General features: G+C 42.8%; 1 long non-coding RNA gene and 2 pseudogenes across 3 annotated transcripts; 2 read left to right on the top strand and 1 right to left on the bottom strand.

Annotated features, from left to right (window-relative positions):
* The window catches only part of LOC101434497 (cilia- and flagella-associated protein 221-like), a 220,772-nt pseudogene that overhangs the window by 149,222 nt on the left and 49,142 nt on the right, over nt 1-22,408 (top strand).
* On the bottom strand, nt 1,282-1,382 carry LOC131279335 (U6 spliceosomal RNA; annotated as a pseudogene).
* On the top strand, nt 4,398-13,710 carry LOC131279237 (uncharacterized). Of its 3 annotated transcripts, none has more exons than XR_009186636.1 (3): nt 4,398-4,684; nt 6,042-6,222; nt 7,189-13,710. It is a non-coding gene; the product is annotated as an uncharacterized lncRNA (long non-coding RNA). The 3 variants fall into 3 exon arrangements; XR_009186634.2 differs by having other exon boundaries at nt 4,425-4,684; nt 7,545-13,710; XR_009186635.1 differs by lacking the exon at nt 4,398-4,684 and having other exon boundaries at nt 4,826-6,222; nt 12,600-13,710.

The raw sequence follows: 22,408 nt of genomic DNA on the forward strand, positions 1-22,408 counted from the left end.
AATAAAAACAAGAACCCAGTTTCTTGTAACATAAAGAGCTCCAACAACTCAGTAAAAACAAGAACCCAATGGGGAGGTGGATAAGGGACACAATTTTGCAGAATATGTCTCCTAGCCATTTGAAAACATTTCAAACATGAGAACCCTCCTTCATCATTAGAGAAATGCAAAATAAAACCACACAGAAGCACTGTATTTTACTTATCAAAGTTTTATAATATACTCAGTGAGACTGTAGAGAAACAAGCATTCTCATGCACTATAGGTAGGTGTATAAATTTATGCCCATGGATAGCAACTTGGCAATAGTTACCCATATTAGAGACACACAGAACCTTTGACCTAGTGACTATACTTTGGGGACTTTTCCTACAGATATCCTCCTCACATGTATATGAACTGATGATGTATGCCTAGGTTTGTAGAAATGGTGTGGGAATTTGTATAATAATATTTTTAAAATTTGCATAATTTATAGGAAAAGATCAGAAACAACCTAAATATTCAATAACAGGGAATTGGTTAAATAAATTATGGAATGTTATGTCACCACAAAGGGAATGAGGAGCAACTTCATGTACAGAAATGGAATCAAACAGATATATTTAAGTACTGGGGACTGAACCTGGGATCTCTTACATGGGAAGCAGGCACTCAACCACTTGAGCTACATCTGCTCCCTACCCAGATATATTTTTAATTGGAGAAAAGAAGGGTTAGAAGACTAAGGCATTTGCGCTTTTAAACAAGGGGTGAACTTCTTACACATATCAGCATATACACAGTTGCATGTACATGTATAACATATATCCCTGGAAAGATAAATAAGACCTGGGAAACTCTGATTGCCTCTGGGAAATGAAAACTGTTGGCTGAAAGACAGAGATAGAAGGGAGATGTTGTGCTTTTTGAATTTTGAATCACATAAATATATTACCCATATTCCAAAAAAATTATTTTTTGAAATTTAGAAATTAACTGTGGACCACAAAAAAGGATTAGTGACCAGTGAGAACTTAAAACAGCTATAATTGTAGTTCATCCATTCAGTCCTTCTCAAACATTAATGTACCTTTTTCTTTTTTTAGTTTTGGCTCTCTGTCATTTATTTTTTAACAAATCAATTTTGTTGATACATATTAATAAAGCATACAATTCATCCAACATGCATAATCAATGGTGTTGGGTATAATCACATAGTTGTGCCTTCAACACTTCAATTATTACTAGAGCATTTTCATTATTTCAATAATAATAATAACAATTAAAAAACTGACAAGAAAAAATATGGAACGCTTCACGAATGTGCGTGTCATCCTTGCGCAGGTGCCATGCTATTCTTCTTGGTATAGTTCCATTAGTATGTGTCTGCTGAAGTTGGCTCCTTAACGCACCTTTAAATGAACCTCCTTGTTAAAATGCAGATGCTGATTCATTAGGTCTAAGGTAGCCTGAGAGTCTGCATTTCTGACAGGGCACTGTGTCACAGTTGACATTTTGAGCAGTGAGTGTTTAGAAGGCATAGTATGTCTGATTGCTATCTGTTGCAAGAAAAAAATAATGGGATGCAGGTACAAAGGTAGGAGGTGGAGTGATGTCATCCTGGTTGGGGATCACCCTCCTGTCGCCCTGCTCTGCTGTCCTTATTACCAGCTTCACCTTAACACTAGGGCCCTTCATGGCCTCTGATGGCTGCTTCTGTTCCAGGAATCACTTCTAACACTACAAAATCCAGAGGGAGAAGATTCTGGATCTTTCTGTCTTTCTTAGAAAAGAGGATATGTTTTCCAGAGGTTCTCCAGATTCCTTCGTTTAATGTCTCCAATGACTGGAATTGGGTTACACACCCACCCCTAATCCAAATCATGGGGATGGGAGCAGGAATGCCATGATTGGCCTAGACTGGTCCAGGTCTGCTGCTGGAACTGGGGTATGAGGAAAGACCTGAGCATAGAAAGAAAATGAGAATGGGCAACCAGCAGTGTCCAGTACACTCTAATGTGCTGTTTGTTAATTGATTGTACAGAGTCCTACATATCGTCTATAATGAAAAGAATTTTGCAATTTTTCTAAGAAAAAAAGTAAGCACATAATAAAAAGAGTTGCCCAATACCTATTAACAATGGTCTGGAACCAAGCATTCCATGATTTTAGCTGGGGTGGGAAGGTCTGGGGCTATAGGAGACGTGGTACCTGTTCTCCTGAAATCTACAATCTTGTTGAGGCAACAATACATATAAAACTAAAGCAAGTGAATTTTCCACCTAGCTGGCCAACAGTTACTGAGTAATGAGTATGAATCAAAAACTGGGTTAAATGCAATGGGAGATCCAAAGATAAGGCACAGTTACCTTCCTCTAAGAATTCTGTTTTTTAAGACCATACATAAATAATGATGGGTTCTGCGGTCACCCCTGGGGCTGAAGTGTGGTTTGCTGGCCTGGCACGGGAGCAGCCGCGGTAGGCCTAATTCCAAGCCGCTGCCCCCATAATAGGGTGGCTGGTCGGACTCACCGCCACCCCTGAAGGGAGCTCGGCATGGGCGCAGAGTGCCCTCGGGTCTCCCCTTCTCGGCAGCCATGCTTCGGCGGCCGCCTCTCCTCCCGGATGGCGCCACACGATGCCTTATGAGGCAACACCCTTCTTCTTCTTTCTCCCTGCGCAGGCGCAGGGCGGAAAATTCCAGTCTGCCCTCCCCCCCCCCCCCCCCCCCATAGCAGCAACAGCCAGGTGTGGGCGGGAAACTCAAGTCTGCCCTCTACCCCAGCAACAGCAGCCACCAATCCCTAAACCCTGTCACTTCCCCCAGCAACAGCAACAGCTAATCCCTAACCACCACCCCTCCCCCTTCCAGTACCTCCCACTGACCTTTCTCCCCAGTAACTGCTTGCGGCAATCAATCAGAACATGGCATAAGCTTCGACCAATCAGCCTTCCCCAGCCCCTATAAGACTGTAGCCACTTCCTCAATAAGATTGGACCTGCGTGTTTACCTCGTCTCCGCGGTAGTTCTTCTGCCGTGTGCCCTCCAGTCCTGAGAGCCCTGACAAGGGCCTGGCCTCCCTTGTCCCCAGTTCATCGCCTGCTTCTCCGGGCGACCCCTTCATCGCCGGCTTCGCCGGGCGACCCCATCAGCCGAACCGCGCAACCCCTGTGAGACCGACCCCTCGTCTGCTGCCGGACCGACCCCTCGTCTGCTGCCGGACCGACCCCTCGTCTGCTGCCGGACCGACCCCTCATCCCAAGCCGGACCGACCCCTCATCCAAAGCTTGACCGACCCCTCGTCCGCAGCCAGACCCCACCGCCACTGACCGAGCAAGCCGCCGCAGGTTCAGCATACAGTGAGAGGAGAAAAGATGACCAAATGAAGTATTATGGATGTTCAGAGGAGAGAGACTTTCTAGCCTGGAGGGTGGGGATGACATGGGCAGGCTCCATGAAGATGCCGCACTGCTATCATTTAGGATGGGGAGATTTTAAATACGTGATGATGGTGGGGCCGGGATGGGAAAAATGAACGTTCCAGGTGAAGGGGAAAAAAGACACATACAGAACAATATGTGATGTGAATGTGGAAAATGCAGGTACCCTGGTAGACTCCCCCTCTAGTTTCCTATTAACACGAAGCCATAAATAGTATAAAGCAAGTGTCAAGTTTTAAAGGAAAGAATGAGACAAGGATAGCTCCTGGGAAGAGAGAAGCCTGAGCAGTCTGTGTAGAGAAGAAAGTCCATGGATGAAGGGCAGGAGGTCAGGAGGTCAGAAGCGCTGACCTGGTTTCATGGCATATACCCCCTAAAAATCAGAATGAAGGACACAAAGAGTTTCTTCAAGCAATTAATTGCAAAGAAGAAAGAGAGAGAGGTGGAGGAGGTAGTCATAGATTAAAAGACTTAAAAAACATGCCAATCTATTGCAATGTGTGGGTTTTGTTTGAATTGATTCCAACTGGCAAACTCTTAAAAAATATCTTGCCATTTATGAGGCAATCGACTATTGAATATTTGGAAACGTTAAAAAGTTATCACAATTTTTTAGGTGTTAGTATGGTGGTTATGTTAAAAGGAGTTTTTACTTTCCGGATGTGCATTCTGAAATATTTATGGATTTAATGATGTCAGGGATTTGCGTCAAAATAATGCAGGCAGTGGGGGAGGCATAGATTGGCCGCTTGGGATCCTTGCTGCAGCTGGGTATTGAAGGTTCAATAAACCATTCTGCCTACCTTTGCATATATTTGAAATTTATAATAACAGAAAATGTAAAACAAAAAAAAAACTATAAAAAAGAGGGTATGCGGCGGTGACTGAAAGCCTGAGGCGGAAGCGCCACCCCGGGCGCTCGGAGGCCCCGCCCTGAGACCCCGCCCTGAGGCGCCCCCTCCTGCCCCAGGGCTGCTCTCCCGCCTGCCTGTCGGCGGAGGCCGCGCCTTCCCCTTCCCCCTCAGGAGCCCGCTCGCTGCCGTTTCTCAGTCGGCTGTCAGTTCCTCCTTCACACCCCAAGACTGCTCCGAGCCCCACAAAATAGCCCCCAGCCCCCGTCCCTCGGGCCGGGGCCGCCGCCTCCCCCGCCCCCTCGGGAGGCCGGTCGCTTCCGGTCGCGGGCTCGGAGCGCGTCGGCGTTGTGGTGGCGACGGCTGAGCGCGGCCGCCGCGGGGCAGATCCTTCGGCTGAACCCTCTCGGGTGGGAGCGGCCGGGTGCTGGCGCCGGGGCGGGCTGGGGGCAGGCGGAGCGCTGAGGCGGTCTGAGCCCCCGGCGGAGTCCAGCCTCGAGTCACCGGGTCGAGAGAGGCGGGCCGGCAGGGCTGCAGGAGGAGGGGTGGGGCGGCCCTGGGGTCTTCCCGTACTCCTAGCAGGGGGCGGTGCGGGGGCGCCGAGGGGAGCAGGCGTTTGTCCGGGGTGAGAGGGTCCAGCCCAGAGGATGGAGCGAGAGGACAGGCCCGCGGCTACAGGCTCTCCCTAGGGATGGGCCGCCAGAATGGGAGGTGTGGGGAAACGCGGAGCTCTGGAGCCTCCCTGGGGCTACTGGCAGGGAAGGAGTGGGGTCCGGGAGGAGATGGGGAGGGAGTGTGGATTTAGAGGAGGGAAATGAGGTCGGGAGAGGCCTTGCTGGGGAACCGCCCATCTTGGCGGCTACTGGGAAGAGGGGGTGGAAGTGCGGTGAAAGGAGGAACTCCTTCTTCCAGAAAGGCAGTGCCAAGCACCTCCTGTATATTCGCTGTATTTTGCATGAATTTTTGGGGGGCTTCCCAGAGCAGCCTTGCAGCCTGTGAAAAGGCCCCAAGGTACAAAGAAGTGTGGAATTTGTAAAGTGCTATCACAAGGCAGTCAATTGTTAAATGCCAACCGAATAGCAGAGGCAGTAGTTGCCAAAGAACTTGGAAGGATGTGGGGATAGGGTGGGCCTTATGAAGTTGGTGGAACTTAAGATGAGAATGTTATGGGAAGGCAGATCTGGCAAAGGGTACAGCATGCAGCAGGGCCCACGGGGCTCCTAGGAAAGGCGCTTGAGGCATGGAGGAGGGACAGGAACCTGGCTGGACTGTGGATTCGTCCACCCCGCAGTGCCCGCTGTTGGGAGAGGGGCCCAGGAAGGTGGCTCCTAAATGTTTAAAGTGTTCCTTGGTTCCATATATCCAAGAGACCGATTTGGAGAAATCCCAGAATGGAAGAGACCTGTTTACTTCTACTTTTTCCAAACTTAATTGACTCTGATATCCTTTCCTTTTCCCTCCATGGGCCCCACTGACAGCTCAAGCAGCATCTCATCAAGGAGGACATTCTGGCGAAAGCTACTGAGGAGCATTAAGGGCTCTGGCAGGCTTGGAGCAATGGCAGGATATCTGGTTGTGATATATGATATAAGGAGACTAATGGGACACCTGTTTGTGGGAACCCAGAGCCCGGCAGCCAAGAGGGAGGCAGGGGTCTTGAACCACAGTTAACCATGGGAGGGACAAGAGGTACCTTTGTCAAGGATTGAGGAGAAAAATGCGCTTGGTCTCTCATGGATGATTATGCTGCTTCTGTTTTCTCCCCAGAACATTTGGTTCAAAAAAGAAGGCACTGCTTTTCGTGATAAAATGGCTGTGGTGAAACCCTCCAGCAGAGAACCAAAGAATGCCAAAGAATCATTTAACAAGGTATCATCCCTTCTTTTGAAGAACCTAGTGGAGGAGCCCAAGAAAAGAACAGAGGTACCTAATCACCTCCTAGAATCAAGTAAGTGACTAGAAAAAGATTTGCTCTCTAACTTCCATTTTGCCAGCACATCCAAAGTCCAGAAAGCATAATAGAAGTTTTGCTGCTGATTCATCTATTTTTCTATAGGCCCATAATAGTTTTTATTATTAAGAACAATGGTTCTATTTAAATCAGGAATAGTCTCTCTTTGTTTAATAGGTTTTTAAATATATACTTTTTATTTTTTAAATATACTTAGATTACACAAACTTTACATAAAAAATATAGGGGATTCCCATATGTCCCCCTCTCTACCCTTCCCACATTTTCCCACATTAATAACATCCTTCATTAGTGTGGTACATTTGTTTCAGCCATTTTGGAGCATTGCCACTGAGTGTGTATTATAGTTTATATTGTAGTTTACACTCTCTCCCGTGTGATTCTGTAAGTTATTAGAAGATATATAATGGCCTGCATCTGTCATTGCAGTGTCATTCAGGACAATTCCTAAGTCCCAAAAATGCCCCCCATATTACACCTATTTTTCCCTCTCCCTCCCCTCAGCACCTGCTCTGGCCACTGCCTCCACATCAATGATAAAAATTTTTCATTGCTAGAATCACAATAAGTCTATAGTAGAATAACCAGTAAGTCTACTCTAGTTCATTGTTCATTCCTCATTCTTAAGGATTCTAAATATTCCCTCTTTCTTAACCAATAAATTAAAAAAATATATTTTATTGTGGTAACACATTTTAGCCAAGTTAGATATTCAATTTGGTAGTGCTTAATTACATTCACGGCGATGTGGTACTATCCTGACCTTGAATTACCAAAACATTCCATCAACCCAAACAGAAATTTGGTATCCATTAAGCATTAACTCCCCATTCCCCACTGCTCATCCTGCCCCTGGTGTAACCAGTCTATTTTTGTGGTGTAAATTAGCTATCAAGTTGTGTGGCTTCCACTTCCTCAAATTTCTTTCCTTGCCATCTCCAGGGTCTAGAACTGCTGCAGGTCTCTCTTTGCGGGCGACATTCTCCACCGTTTTCCGTACTCTTACAGTCAGCTTCGTTTTTCAAATCCTGCGTGAATCTTAGCCCTGTGTGCTCTAGTACTCTTCCTTCACCTGGCCTCTGGACCCCTTTGCTGTCTGATCCTGCAGTGTCCCCTCACTGACTCTCCACTGGTCCCCAGCTCCAGCCACCTCATATTACTCCCTGCTCCTTCGAGTCCATGTGGATTTTATACTTTCTTGTTTTTTTCATGTGATCCCTTAGCCTGGGAAACCTGGTAAATCCTATAGCTATGACATGAAAAGCTGATCAGTTTGCCTATGTTATTAAATCACACAGCAACCTCCTGAGGTTCTTTCTACATTCGTTTTACTGGTGGAGAAGCTGAAATCAACTGAATTCCCTGAGGAGATGCAACCAGTCAGCCCCTGAGCAGGGGAGCAGGCCTTTGAGCCTTTAGGCCCTTTCCCATGGAGCCCAGTGGCCCTCACTCCTTCAGAGCCCATCCTAGTTTTGGAACAGTGATGTGTTGGTGTGACTCTTTTGCCACTTGTAGAACAAATTAGTACATATTACAATTTCTAGCCATTAGCAGGAAAAGACAACATTTACATCTACTTTGTGGCCCTAAACAAACAAAAGCAAATAACAAGCATTCAGCATGAAAAAAGTTTACTGAGCACTGGCAATTTCAGCCCTTAGAATTCACTGAATAGTAACCTCAGACTCTTTATTTCCCCTTACCTGCCATCCTTGCCCCATTCCAGCTCTTCAGTTGGGCCCAAAGCTGATGACAATGATATCTCACCTGGGGAGCAACAAAAGTACCCAGTTTCCCACCCACCTCTGACTGATACTAGAGTCATGATGGGGTAAAGAGCAGGTGAGGGTGTCTGTGACTCACATGATTTGGGTGTATTCAGAGCTCGAAGGCTAGTATTTGTGAGAAAGCAGACCATATTGCGGGAGGCAGTTTAGAATAGTGGTGGGAAGTCAGATGGACCTGGGCTTGATTTTAACTACCAATCCTGGACAACTTAGTAAGGTCTCAGCTTCCTCCTCTGTAAGCAGAAATAACACCTACCTCACGGGGTAGGAATGAGGGCTCTATGTAAATGGGGACACAGTACTGCCTGGCACAAAGCTCTTAAGAAAAGGAAACAATTCACTGTGTAATGGGCATGGCTCAGTTCCTGCCTAAATAAAGAGCTGGGAAAGTTATGTACCCTGCACAGCTTTTGTGAGCTCAGTTGTCACTGTGCTCTCAAAACTGGGGGAAAAAAAGTTGACATTCCTACTAAAACTGTTTTAGACTTTCCTGATCAGCATGATAATTATTCAAAGCTTTAACATGATTATATATCACATTGTAATTCTATTCAGAGGAAGTCAAATAATAAAAATTTCAAATACAAGGTAATCTAATGAAACACTTTGTATTTGGGTACTTTGAACTGGGTAGTCATTCCTTAATCACTCAGTGAGAAGGGTTCTTGTCTTTAAGAGCTGGTGTTTTATTACAAAGATTTGTATAAGATGTATGAAGAGAAAATTATTATCTATTTTTTTGAAAATTATTTTGACAGATGACATATGAATTTGTATTGTGATGCTAAACTCTTGTGAGTGATGTTTAAAAATAGGGAAAGGCAGTGAGTTAACTTGGAACAGATTATTCAACTTGTTGACAGCTGTATCCTCTGCCTGCAACTTTCATATGCTTAAAATGTCCCAAATTAAAAAGAGCCCATATTCATAGGGTCTTCTTTAATTTAATATTTTCTCATGTCTTATCATGTACTTATTACATTGTTTTTATAGAGGTTTATGCAAAGCTTCTGACTAATAAGGTTGTATAGTCAAAACCTTTCATATTCCATTTTGGAGGCTATCAAATAGAAAACCACCACTAATAGATTCTGGTAGGTACTTTTTAATTGGGAGAATTAATCATAATGAAACAATGCGAATGTTCGCATTTATATGACTGGTTGATCTAAGAGAAGCATAATCATCAGAAGTGTGGGTATAAGGTTTTTCTGTGATGAGAAATTTTAAAATGTTATCGGTATCATTGGGCAAGTACTTTCCCTTGCCTCCCCTTCCACAAGGCTCCTCCCATCCCTATTTCAAAATAGGTGTCATTACTGAGTGAGTGGCTCTTGGGGGCCAGGTATTGTGCTTTGTGTGTTACATTATTTAATTTTGTCCTTGTAATAACTCTGTAGAGGTTGCATTATTATCCCCCGTTATATAGATGAAGAAACTGAGATGCCAAAAGGTTAAATTGTTTGAGGACACACAGCTACTAAGTGATGAGACAGAATTTGAACTTTGGGTTGCCTTCCTCCAAACCAGTGTGCACTGCAACCCCAAGGAAAGTGGTGTCTCTTTCCCAAGAGGTTCCAGAGGCTTCCATTTAACTGGCTTGGGTCAGTTGCCCATGCCCCAGTCCTTCTAGACAGAGCGATGCTGCCCTCTGCCTGGCTGGGTCTGGCTGGTGGGGCTCCCCTCCACTGAACAGGCTCCAGGAGGGAAAGATGAAAGGTTGCACTGCAACTCTAGCCTCTAGCGCCTGCAGTCCACCACAGAGTTACACTGAAGTCTGTCCTTCTTGGGCCCTCTTCATTAACCTGGATGTCTAGGCTCATACGTGACTACAGAGTCCCAACCCCCATTCAAAAATGGACCTAAGCTTTTAAGCCTTCCATCTTCAATGACCTCTCCCAATATCTCCTCAACTCACACCAGGCCATCTCAAAAATTCTCCATACTATGTCCTAAATCTGAGCCAAACGTACCTCTGCGCATGTGTTGGAGTTGGGTAGAGGTGGACTCTCATCACCTGGGGCTTCTGAGCACCTGCTCTGAATGTGCTGTTGCCCTTCCAGCTCTGTCCCAGCCACTTCAAGAGTCTCTACTTTTAGATGTCAAATTTATGCTCATTTTAAGAAAGAGTCCCAATTATTGTATTGAACTGTTTGGTGTATAGAGAATCGATGGTAGTAGCTGACAGATGGTGAAGCCCTCCGAAAGGGAAGTAGGTCTCTCTGGTGATCTGCCGTGAACAGAGGAGAACAGCTTCCATGAGTTTCTCACACTTTTGAGGGTGATAAGAGCAGATCAGGAGAGAAACCTGCTGGAGGTCAAGCATTTCCTCTCAGGAAAGGAGTTGGATTCTTTTTTTTAAGATTTATTTATTTATTTATTTCTCTCCCCTTTCCCCCCACCCCAGTTGTTTGTTCTCTGTGTCTATTTGCTGCGTCTTCTTTGTCTGCTTCTGTTGTTGTCAGCAGCACGGGAATCTGTGTTTCTTTTTGTTGCGTCATCTTGTTGTGTCAGCTCTCTGTGTGTGTGGCACCACTCCTGGGCAGGCTGCACTTTCTTTCATGCTGGGCAGCTCTCCTTACGGGGCAGACTTCTTGCTTGTGGGGCTCCCCTATGCGGGGACACCTCTACGTGGCAGGGCACTTCTTGTGCGCATCGGCACTGCACGTGGGTCAGCTCCACATGGGTCAAGGAGGCCCGGGGTTTGAACCGCAGACCTCCCATGTGGTAGACGAATGCCCTAACCACTGGGCCAAGTCCACCTCCCAGGAGTGAGATTCTTAATTTGTGAGTAAGAACTTTACTCATCAACCCCAGGAATTCATTTCTTGGAACACAGAAATCAAAATCCAATGTTAATAACTCATTTCAGAGCCTGCTTTTCCAAGTTATTAGGTTTGGTGTGTCTTGGCTATGATGGGATAGACCCAAAATCATTCTCTATAATTGTTCACTGTTTTTAAGCCAAAAGCTAAAGTAAGTTTTTTCACTTCTTTATTCAATTCCTTTTTTACAACTTTATTGAAACATAATTCTCATACTATACAATTGACTTATATAATGTGTACAGTTCAATGCTTTTTAATATATTCTCAGAGGTATGCAACCATCACCACAATCTAAGTTTAGAACATTTCCAGCATCCCCAAAAGATGCTCCATTAGCAATTAAGCCTCATTTCCTTTCAGTCCTTCTCCCCTCCCCTCCAGGCCCAGGCAAACACCAATCTACTTGCCTATTCAGGATTCATGTGAATGGAATCATACAGCACATGGTCCTTTTTGACTAGCTTCTTTCACTGCACTTAATGTTTTCAAGGTTCATCCATGTTGTGTCAGTACATCATTCCTGTTTATGACTATACCACATTTTATTTATCCTTTTGTTAGTTGATGGGCATTTGCGTTGTTTCTACATTTTACTTATTGTGAATAGTGCTGCTGTGAACATTACATGTCTCTGGGTAGATGGATGTTCTCATTTCTTTCGGGTATATACGTAGGAGTAGAATTGCTGAGCCATGTGGTAACTCTGTGTTTAACATGCTGAAGAATTGCCAAACTTTGCCAAAGTGGCTGCTTCACTTTCCATTCTCACCAGCAATGTATGAGAGTTCTAATTTCTTCATATCCTTGCTAATGCTTGTTCTTGTCCATCTTTTTTCTCATAGCCAGTCCAGTAGATGTGAAGTGGTTTCTCATATCCTCTTTGGAGAAATGTCTATTCAAGTCCTTTGCCCATTTTTAAAATGGGTTGTCTTTTATTGTAGAGTTGTAAGAGTTCTTTGTATATTCTGTATGTAAGTCCTTATCAGATGTATGATATGCAAATATTTTCTTCCAGTCTGTGGTTTGTCTTTTCATTCTCTGCATGGTGTCCTTTGATGCATAAAAGTTTTTTTAATTTTAATGATGTCTGTTTTTTGTTTCCATTGTCTGTGCTTTTCGTTTCATATCTGAGAATCCATTGCCAAATGCAAGGTAAAGATTTTCTCCTAAGTTAGCTTCCTAGATTTTTATAGTTGTAATGTTAGGTCTATGATTAATTTGGAATGAATTTTTGTGTATTGTGTAAGGTAGGAGGGTAGGAGTGCAGCTACATTCTTGTGTATGTAGATACCCAGTAGTGTCAGTACCATTTGTTGAAAAGACTGTTGTCTTCCCATTGACTGGTCTTAGCACCTTTGTCAAAATCAATTGACCATAAATGTAAGGGTTTATTTCTAGATTTGTAATTAGCCTACCTTGCTCTATGTGTCTGTCTTTAGGCCAGTAACATTCTTGACTACTGTTGCCTGTAGTAAGTTATGAAATCAGGAGGTGTGAGTTCTTCAACTCTGTTCTTTTTCAAGATCCTTTTGACTATCCTGAGTCCTTGGATTTCCATATGAACTTTAGGATCAGCTTGTCAATGTCTGCAGAAATAAAAAACAAAAACATATTGGATTTTGAAGAGATTGCATTGACTCCTTTGGTCAATCTGGGGAGTGTTTTCATCTTAATACTATTAAGTCACAATTCTTTTTTATGATAGCTGTTTACAAGTTTGTCATTAACTTAAAATTAGGTATTATTCACCCCTGTGGGGGTTGAAGAAGAGGACTCACCCTTCTTAAAATAGACTTGTTTCTGACTCACACCTGTGATGATTAGCTTGTCAAGATTCACCTGGTTTCAAGAAGAGTTGGCTTCCTTCCAGGATAGTAATTATGGTTAATAACAATTGGTAAGTTTATAAAGTTGCTTTTTGAAAAGTGAACTTCACTTTAATTTTCTTAGTATATGTCAGTGATTCCAATAAATTTCAAATTATTTTGCCCTCTTCATCATTTTAATCATATTAACAGCTACTTAACTATTTCTTTCATTCATACTTTTTTGTATATGATTTTGTTATCCCAATGAGGATGTATACTGGTGTATGTTGTCATGTTTTTAATAGAGTTAAGGCTCTCCTCCTTTTCAATTCCACGCATACTTAGTAAGAGCATCCAGCATGTGCAAAGAAGAGTATGCAGGCATTGTGGGAGATTTTGAGGCGAATAGAATCAAGGAGTTTTTCACGTGGCAAAGGACATTAAAAAAACCACCAAACAACTTGAACACAAAACCAAACAAGCAGGGTAGCATTAAGAACTAAGAAGAAAATGCCCTGTGAAGAGAAGAAACCATCTTTCCCACAATGAAGGGTTGAAAAAAGGCTAGTGGAGGAGGAGGTATTTGGAATAGCCCTAAGATAAGGTGAGGAGAGGTCCTTAGAGCAAGAAGAGGAGTTCGGGGTGAACAAGCATGAGGCTTATTTGGAGACCATTGTGCAGTCTGGTTTACGTGGCTTGCAGAGCTTTTGGAGGGAGGTAATGGCAGAGAAAGTGGAAAATGTATTTTGGGACTGAAATATCAATACCAGGAGATTGTAATTCAGAAAGCAGCAAGAAACTAATGAAGTGTTTGTGAGCAGAATGATATGGTTGAAGATCAGTTTAGTGGAAGCTCAGAGGATAGATGTGGTTCCCAACCTTTTTTCCATTATCATCCCCAAAGGAGAAATTAACAAGAGAAATTAAGTACTGACGAATATGAGTTTGTCAAGTAGGGTTGAGCTTGGGAAGGTCACAAGCTACTGTACTATCTGTTGTTTTGTTTTGTTTTTTGCCATCCCAAGAATCAATTTTCATGCCCTCTGGGAGTGATATCGCCTTTGTTAAGAATGCATGGAAGGAAGTGGATGTGGCTCAACTGATAGAGTGTCTGCCTGCCATATGGGAGGCCCAGGGTTCAAACCCAGGGCCTCCTGACCTGTGTGGTGAGCTGGTCCATGTGCAGTGGTGATGTATGCCAGGAGTGCCGTGCCACGCGGGGGTGTCCCCCGTGTAGGGGAGCCCCATGCACAAAGAGTGCGTCCCCACAAGGAGAACTGCCCTGCGTGAAAAAAGCACAGCCTGCCCAGGAGTGGTGCCACACAAATGGAGAGCTGACGCAGCAAGATGACGCAACAAAAAGAGACACATATGCCCGGCGCTGCTGACAAAAATGCAAGAAAAAGAAGAACACACAGCGAATGGACACAGAGAGCAGACAATGGGGGGAAAGGGAGAGAAATAAAATAAAATTAAAAATTAAAAAAATCTGAAAAACAAATGCATGGAGAACAAGATAGTATGATTTAATTATTTTAAAAGATACCCCAACCCTGCTTCACTCTACTGCAAAAGAGGCTGTGCCATTCTTTTGTATTGTTGGTACCTAACACAATGCCAAACACACCAAAGACACTCAAAAAACACTTGTGAATGGAATTGGACTGGCTTTGTTGGAAGAGATTGACTGACCCAGAGACTCACTAATTCCAAGTAAATACAGTGTAAAGTCTAACTCATGCTGCTCTGTCAATCACTAAAACAGACTGAAGACAGAAGAGTGCAAAATGATTTAATGACATTCTGGGAGATGGTGGGAGAGCCAGCCTTCAGTTTCTACAGCAACGTCAAGCAGAAGTCTAAGGCAATTACCTTGAGATTGCTGCAAAATGGAGAGGTAAAACCAACAACTCTTTCATCTTGGTTTGGCTACAGGAAACTATGAATATTGCCCAAGAACTGAGGATTGAATGTGCATTTGAAACCACAATAAGTTGTTCATTACCATTCGAGATTGATCCAGGTCTGGGACAAGGATTGAAAATATTCTACTTGGACACATATTGAAATCAATATTTTGATTTACTGTGACATTTGAAATAACAGTTCCTGGTTTTCTCAACACCAGACACCCCTTAAATTCTTTTTTCATCTGTGGAAAGATCTTCTCTGGGAAAGCATATTTAAGTAAATAATTAATCCATTTCCCCATGAGATAACCAGTGTTGCTGTTGCCAGGCCCAAATAAAATTGTTAGCCTCTACAGCCTTATCTTAAGTAAATGAACAATTTCTTTCACGCTTTCCAAAATAGTGACATTAGTGTTTCTGATTCCCTGCTACGGCTTTTGCAGACACCCCCTCCTCCCCCCTTGCCGATCTTCTCAAAATCAGGGTCACAAATCCCATAGATGGTAATTCTGTATGCTGGGGTGGGAGGAATAGAAACATCTTTCCCGAGCATTGATTTTCCTTTTACAGTTTGAAGAATTGCATTACAGAGTAAGTTTTAGAGTGGCGTGAATGAACAACATGAATTTTAAGCTGAAACACTTTAAAGAAGTTATGGGACTGCTTGAATATTGTCCACACATCCCTGGGGTTAGATATTAATCTTCTCTGGAAAAAGAATGAGCTCTGCCACGAGGGGAAGTGTTAAAAGACCCCATCTTGGAGGGGGAAGTTTGTGTTTGGAAAAATGCTACACTAAGTGTTTGGGGTTGAAGGGTCGCAAATGCTGTGCACTCCAGATAGAGAATCTCAGAGGGGTCCTCTGAGAGGTGGCAGAAGGCAGTGTGTGCAGAGGAGGTTGCAAAGCAGGAGTGAGAGAGCTGTGAGTCTGACTGGGGAAATCCTTCTTAATCTTGAGTAAAAGCTGGTAGAACCGTGACTACTGTGTGGTAATGATTTGGACAGGGGAGTATCAAAAAATGAAGGGGTGGGTTTCCTGTTAGCATTGAAATGGGAGCCCACAGGGCAGAAGCCAGGAGGCCATTTCCCAGGGGAAGGGAGATCTTAGTGGGCTTGGGACTTATACTGAGCCTAGAATGGAAGTTTAGGCAAGTTTATTTTGCCTCAAGGGGTGGGAGGGCCCCAGCTAACAACTGGGTTACAAGTGTTTTATGCTTTTAAAAAAACTTTTAAAATAAAGTTTTCATTAGTTACTTTCAGATATACAATTTCGGGTATTAATTACATTCACAGTGTTGTGCTACCATCACCACCATCCATTACCAAACTTCTCCATCACCCCAAACAGAAACTCTGCACCCATTAAGCATTAACTCCCCATTTCTCTCCCCACCCCCATCAAATAAAAGTTTTTGTAAAAATTTTATTTTATTATTTCTTTCCCCTTCCCCCCACCCCCAGTTGTCTGTTCTCCGTGTCTACTTGCCGTGTGTTCTTTGTCTGCTGCGGCACGGGAATCTGTGTTTCTTTTTGTTGCATCATCTTGCTGTGTCAGCTCTCCGTGTGTGCGGCGCCATTCCTGGGCAGGCTGCACTTTCGTTCATGCTTCAGGGCTCTCCTTACAGAGTGCACTCCTTGCGCGTGGGGCTCCCCTATGCGGGGGACATCCCTATGTGGGGGACACCCCTGCATGGTACGGCACTCCTTGTGTGCATCAGCACTGAGTGGTGCCAGCTCCACATGGGTCAAGGAGGCCCGGGGTCTAAACCGCGGACCTCTTATGTGGTAGACGGATGCCCTAACCACTGGGCCAAGTCCACTTCCCCAAACTTTTAATGTTAACTTAAAAGACATTTTCTACATGCTTCCTTCGTGGTCTCAATGTTATTCTTTTCATTGACTTCGTGTTTTCCTGCAGGAATACCATTTATTTTCTCCCTGAAAAGATACTATTTTTAACAATTTAAAAATAAAACTGACCCAATGATAAAGTGTAAAAGGAAAAACAGGAACTATAGTTTGTGTGTTGAGGTATATTGAGCTGTGAGGTTGCAGTATGTGGAGGAAAGGGCTGTAGACAAGGGCCAGACCAGAGTTCTAGATCTGGGCCTTGCCATTTAATACCGTGTGATGCTGAGCAAGTGAACAAGTCACTGGGACGTCACAAAATAAGGGGCTGGGCTTATTGATTCTTCAGTCCTTTTAGGTCTAGGCAGTGTGGTCTTTGATAGGACAGAGCACATGGGTTACTAGAGCAAGCAGTGAGTGTTGGGAACGAAAATTTGAGCACCAAAAATGTAATGAAATTATGCCTTCCCACTATATTTTGAAATCAGGTTTTTAGATATTGGCTTTGTTTTCTAATATGTTCCTTTTAAAAGCTCGTTTGCCCTTATGTCTCTTGGAATTGTCTTCAGCACTATGGGTTTAAATGTCCCTATCAGAAGAAGGATGTATCCCACCCCCCCGTCACACGCATCACTGTGGTCTGCTGACTGCCTGCTTAGGCCTCTGCCATCTGCCGTGTGTAAAGGTGGGCCTGGATCTACAGTGTGATCTCTTCTCCATTTCATTTCATTTCTTGCCTTCATTTGCCTGAGCTGCTATCACAAATATTGCAAACTGGTTTAGGCAATAAATAGGAATTTATTGGCTCATGGTTTTGAAGCTAGAAGAAATCCAAAATGAGGATATCCGCAATACTTTCTATGGTAGTTTGAGACTGTATGAGACTGTGGCCCCCCAAAAATCATGTTCTTAATAAAGCTGGTCCATTCCTGTGGGTGTGAACCTATTGTGGATGGAACATTTTGATGAGGTTGCTTCAGTTAAGCTGTAGCCCAGTGTGGGTCTTAACCCTCTTACTGGAGTCCTTTATAAATGGGCTGTATATGGAGAAAGAAAGCAGAGGAGCAGAGAGAAAAGCTGCAGGAAGAGAGAAACCAGCAGAAGCCCAGAGAGGAGGCCAGAAGCTGAAACAATAGAAGAAGAATGAGGAGAAGAAGAGACCAGCAGATGGTGCCATGTGCTTTGCCATGTGATAAAGGAGCACCTGCAGCCGGTCTTTCGGGAGAAAGCATCACCTGATGATGCCTTGATGTGGATGTTTTCACAGCCTCAAAACTGTAAGCTTATAAGTTAGTAAATCCCCATTGAAAAGCCAACCCTCTTCTGGTATATTGCATTCCAGCAGCTTTTGCAAACTAAGCCCTTGCTTTCTCCCCAAAGATGGTCACATCCTCAGATGTCCCTGGGGTTCCTGGGCTTGTATTTCTGCCTCCTGTAACAGGATGATGTCTTCTCCTTTATTCCCACTCTTCAGGTTCCTGATGACTTTCAGCTTCTCCCTGTGGCCTTCTTGTTATAGGGCCTGTAATTCAGATTCAGACCCACCCTGCTTCAGTTGGCCACTCCCTAATACAAATCCCATTTACAGTGGGTTCAGGCTTACAGGGATGCAGATTAAGAGTAAGAAGATGTGTTTTCTTGGGCAACCTAATTTAACCTACAACAGATCTCAAGTAAAAGCTGAAATTTTCTTCTGTATCCTATGCTCCTTTTCCCCAAATGTCCAAAATTCTGTTTGATTCTCCTATTTGTCTTTTGATCCTAATGAACAATTCCAGATCAAGGATCTTTTAAAGGTGAATGTAGGAAACAGTATCTAAATAATGTATCTTTTACTATCATGCATGGGATCTATTTAGTTGTTGATGTTTTTAATGATTCCCAGATATGTTTTATCTATTGGATGATAGAGGTAGGTAGGTAGTTCAGTTTTAGAGAATTCTGAAGTACTTGTCAGAAATTCAAGTAGAGACACCCAGAACATGGTTATTTATTTATTTTAAAATAAGTTTTTATTTATTTTTTAAACATACATAGATCACAAAAAAAATGTTGCATTAAAAAATATGAGAGGTTCTCATATACTCCACCACTCCCCACGACTCTTCCCACATCAACAACCTCTTTCATCATTGTGGCACATTCATTACATTTGGTGAATACATTTTGGAGCAATGCTGCACTGCATGGATTGTACTTTACATTGTAGTTTAGACTCTCCCCCAGTCCATTCAGTGGGTTATGGCAGCATATATAATGTCCAGCATTTGACCCTGCAATATTATTTAGGATGCCTCTACTTCCCGAAAATGCCCCCACATCACATCTCTTCTTCCCTCTCCCTGCCCTCAGCAACTACTGCGGCCACTGTCTTTGCATCAATGATACATTTTCTTCCATTGCTAGAGTCACAATAGTTGTATTTTATGGTAGAATGCCAGTAAGTCCACTCTAATCCATGTTTTATTCCTCCATCCTCTCGACCCGGAGCTGGTGATATCCCCTCAACCTCAAAATCGAGAGGGGCCTTTGATCCCACATGGCTGGTGGATGCAATTCTCGTGCTTGCAGTTGTAGGCACTTTCAGTTCCCTGGTGTGATAGTTGACCATCTTCACCTCCCTGTTAGCTCACCTGGGTATGTCCAGTGAACTGGAAAGTAGGTCTTGCAACTCTGCTGAGGCTCAGAGCCCAGCTAGCACATAGCAGTCTCCAGAGACTCAAGTCTCCTGCATATGCACCAACTCCAGTTCCAACCACAGGTTCAGTAAAAGTGATAGAAGAGGCATGTGTAGAATGGTCACATCTGAGTCCAATTCCATCACACTCAGGAGCACAAATTCTAAAGTAGGGCTCACTGATAAGGCACTGGACTCTAGAGCCATCTGCTATGACTGTAGAACCTGTGTGTCTCTGTAGCCCTCATGAACACCAGTACCTGGGGTTGTATCTACTTTGACTCTGGGATCCTCCTGAGATGTGCATAAGTGTGACCCCTCTGATGGCCCCCCTACTCATTTTGATGTCTCTTAGCCATATAAACTCATTTGTCTTTACCATTTCCCCCTTTTTTTCGAGATCTTTTTATAGTTGCATCACCAGCTGGGGGTTGGTAATAATCCCTCGGTGCTAGGGAGGCTCATCCCTAGGAGTCATGTCCCATGCTGGGAGGGGAAGGTAATGCATTTACATGCTGAGTTTGATTTAGAGAGTGGCCACATTTGAGCACCATGGAGGCTCTCAGGAGTTAATTCTTAGGCACACTTTAGCTCGGGCCTAGTTCATATTTCAGGTGCACAGGCTCATGAGCATAGTATCAGTATCGACGGATCATTGCTGCAACATCCTTTTTTATTGGTCTTTGCCATCACACTTGGGGGATTGTTGCTGTTCCACTGGGGAATGTGATAGAGCTCCCTTGGCTAGGAACTTAGCACTCCCTCAGTTGTCGTTTTTAACTGTAACTATGAAAATATCCAAACTTTTTTTGTACTCTGTATACATGCCCTGGAGAACTCCCTCCCAATCATGTGCCCCCCATCAATAACACCCCACACCAGTGTTACTCCCCTGCCATAGCTGAACCTCTCTGTGGTCCAAAACTTCTTCAAAAATGAAGCCTAATATATTGCTAAGTTTCATTAATGGTAAAATAGAATATAGTGATGGGTTTAAAGGTTAGATATAGAATACATAGTAATTTAGAAAAATTAAAAAGTAAAAATAAATTGGGGTATAAAAAATGAAAAAATGAAAAATCTTTGTTTTTGACGTTTTGTCTTTCATCACTGCAATAGGTGTTGCTCTATATGTACAGTAGCAAGGTAGTTTCTTTCATTTCTTCCTCAGTGTCTACATCCGTTTTTTTTCCCTCTAATTCTTAAGTTTGTCTTCACAAAAGTTTTAGATCACAGTAATTCACATATACAATATAGGGTACTCCCACATATCCAACATCAAACACTTTGTCCCTTCCCCATCCATGGTCTTTTTACATGTTCATATTATATTTGTTGCAGTTGATGTACAGATATGGAAGCATAGCTTTCAAACATGGTTCCAATTTGGTTTATATTATGGCTTATATTTTAGAGTATACAATTTTCTAAATTTTTAGTTATCTTATGTTTTACATTATGGTTTACATTTTAGCCTATAGACCTTTATACATTTTTAGTGTAATTTAACATGTCCTGTGTATTAGTGAAAGGGATAATATTTCAAGACGAAAGAACAATCATAAACATTTATGCTCCTAACAAGGGCGACTCCAAATATGTGAGGCAAACACAGGAAAAACTAAGTGAAGGAATAGATGCCTCTACAATTACAGTAGGGGACTTTAATATACCACTATCAACTTTGGACAGAACATCTTAATATGGATTTTATACATAGTCTTAGTATAATAAGCAGAATGTTTAAATAATGAAATAATAAGGAAAAAAGTTGTGGTTACCTCCCAAAGTCCTAACGTCTACCTGCTTTAATAGTTGTATTACCTACCTCCTGTAAGTTAAAGAATTACTCTAATTCAGTCCCCTACCTAATTGGCTTTGATTCATCAAATAAGAAATACTTATTAATAAATGAAGCTTTATGTTCACTGAACCTGCTTTTGACCCCAATTGATTTAGACTTACCTTGATTTATGATTATGCAGGTCATTCACATTAATTTTGATCTCTTCAGTCTGAACAGCAGCAATGGAAGTCAAGTTCAGTGAGCACATCGAAATTTGCATTATATGCACCACCTATGTTTCCTTCTGAATCATAGTGTTGGAATTTTGTGCCCCCGAGGAATTGTTTATTTTTCCAGACTGGTTAGCACATTAGGAATTTGGCTTCGTGTAATCATCATTAAACAAGTATCCTGACACTTTTTCTATGGGAATTATCAGAGCTCTGAAATTAATTGAAAATCAGACATATTAGCAGTGGGAAAAGCCCTAGCATTTTATTGTTTCCATTCAGGAAAATGCAAACATGTAGCTTTTAGCAGAAGAGTCCTAGACATCAGACTTGACTTGGCTGGAGGTCAGCTCTGAGGAGGCCCTGGGGTCCCCAAGCTGAGGGCTACATAGCCCGTGTACTAATGTGAATCACCAGCCTGAGAGCTTCAGAGAGCTCGATTTGGGCAGCTGAACACTTCCCACTGAGCATTGCCCAAGGCTTCCTTATGCTTGCTTATACTTTGAGGGGCATAGGTAACTTATACTCCTACTTCTGTCCAGCCAGTGAGGCATGAGTTACTGTTAGGCTAAATTGCCTTGAAAATGCAATGACCTCTGTGGACTCTGTCTTCCAGAATTAGGAAGCATCTCAGAAAGTTAAGATTGACCTTGTGTAGAGCCTGGTTTAGGACAAGTTTATGAGTATGGTAAAAACCAAAAAGCAAAGCCTGTGAATTATTTGTCTCATTGTTGACAGTCAAGTAGATAAATGAAAGCAAACTTAACATTTAAAGATAAAAAGTAAAGTATGAAACAAAACTAGGTGGAAATTAAAAATAGATGGAAAAGTGGAAGAACCATTTAGAAATCTTAGGCATTAAAAACATAACTGTTGAAATAAAAAAATCCCAACTGATCAGATAAACTTTACACTGGACATTGTTGAAGAGAAAGTTAATAAATTGGAAGATAATGCTAAGTAATTCACCCTCAAAATAGCAGAAACAGAAAACTGTTTTTCTTGTTTTAATGGAAGGGATGTAGGAGATATTGAAGCTAGACTGGGAGACACCAAAATACATCTAATAAGAATCCTCTAAGAAGGAAATGGGGGCAGTGGTTGAGAAGCAATATTTGAAAAATTAGTAACTGAGATTTTTCAAGAATGAAAGATAAACTTGAAGCTTTATATTATCTCATTTTGAATATCAACCAGGATAAAGATAATTCCCCTAGACATATAGGTGTGAAGCTGCAGAGCATTAAGTGTAAAAGAGAAATCATTGAGAGCTCCTAGAGGAATGTGC

This window comes from Dasypus novemcinctus, chromosome 7 (genome assembly GCF_030445035.2).
Source record: "Dasypus novemcinctus isolate mDasNov1 chromosome 7, mDasNov1.1.hap2, whole genome shotgun sequence".
In the NCBI taxonomy this organism is placed as follows: domain Eukaryota; kingdom Metazoa; phylum Chordata; class Mammalia; order Cingulata; family Dasypodidae; genus Dasypus; species Dasypus novemcinctus.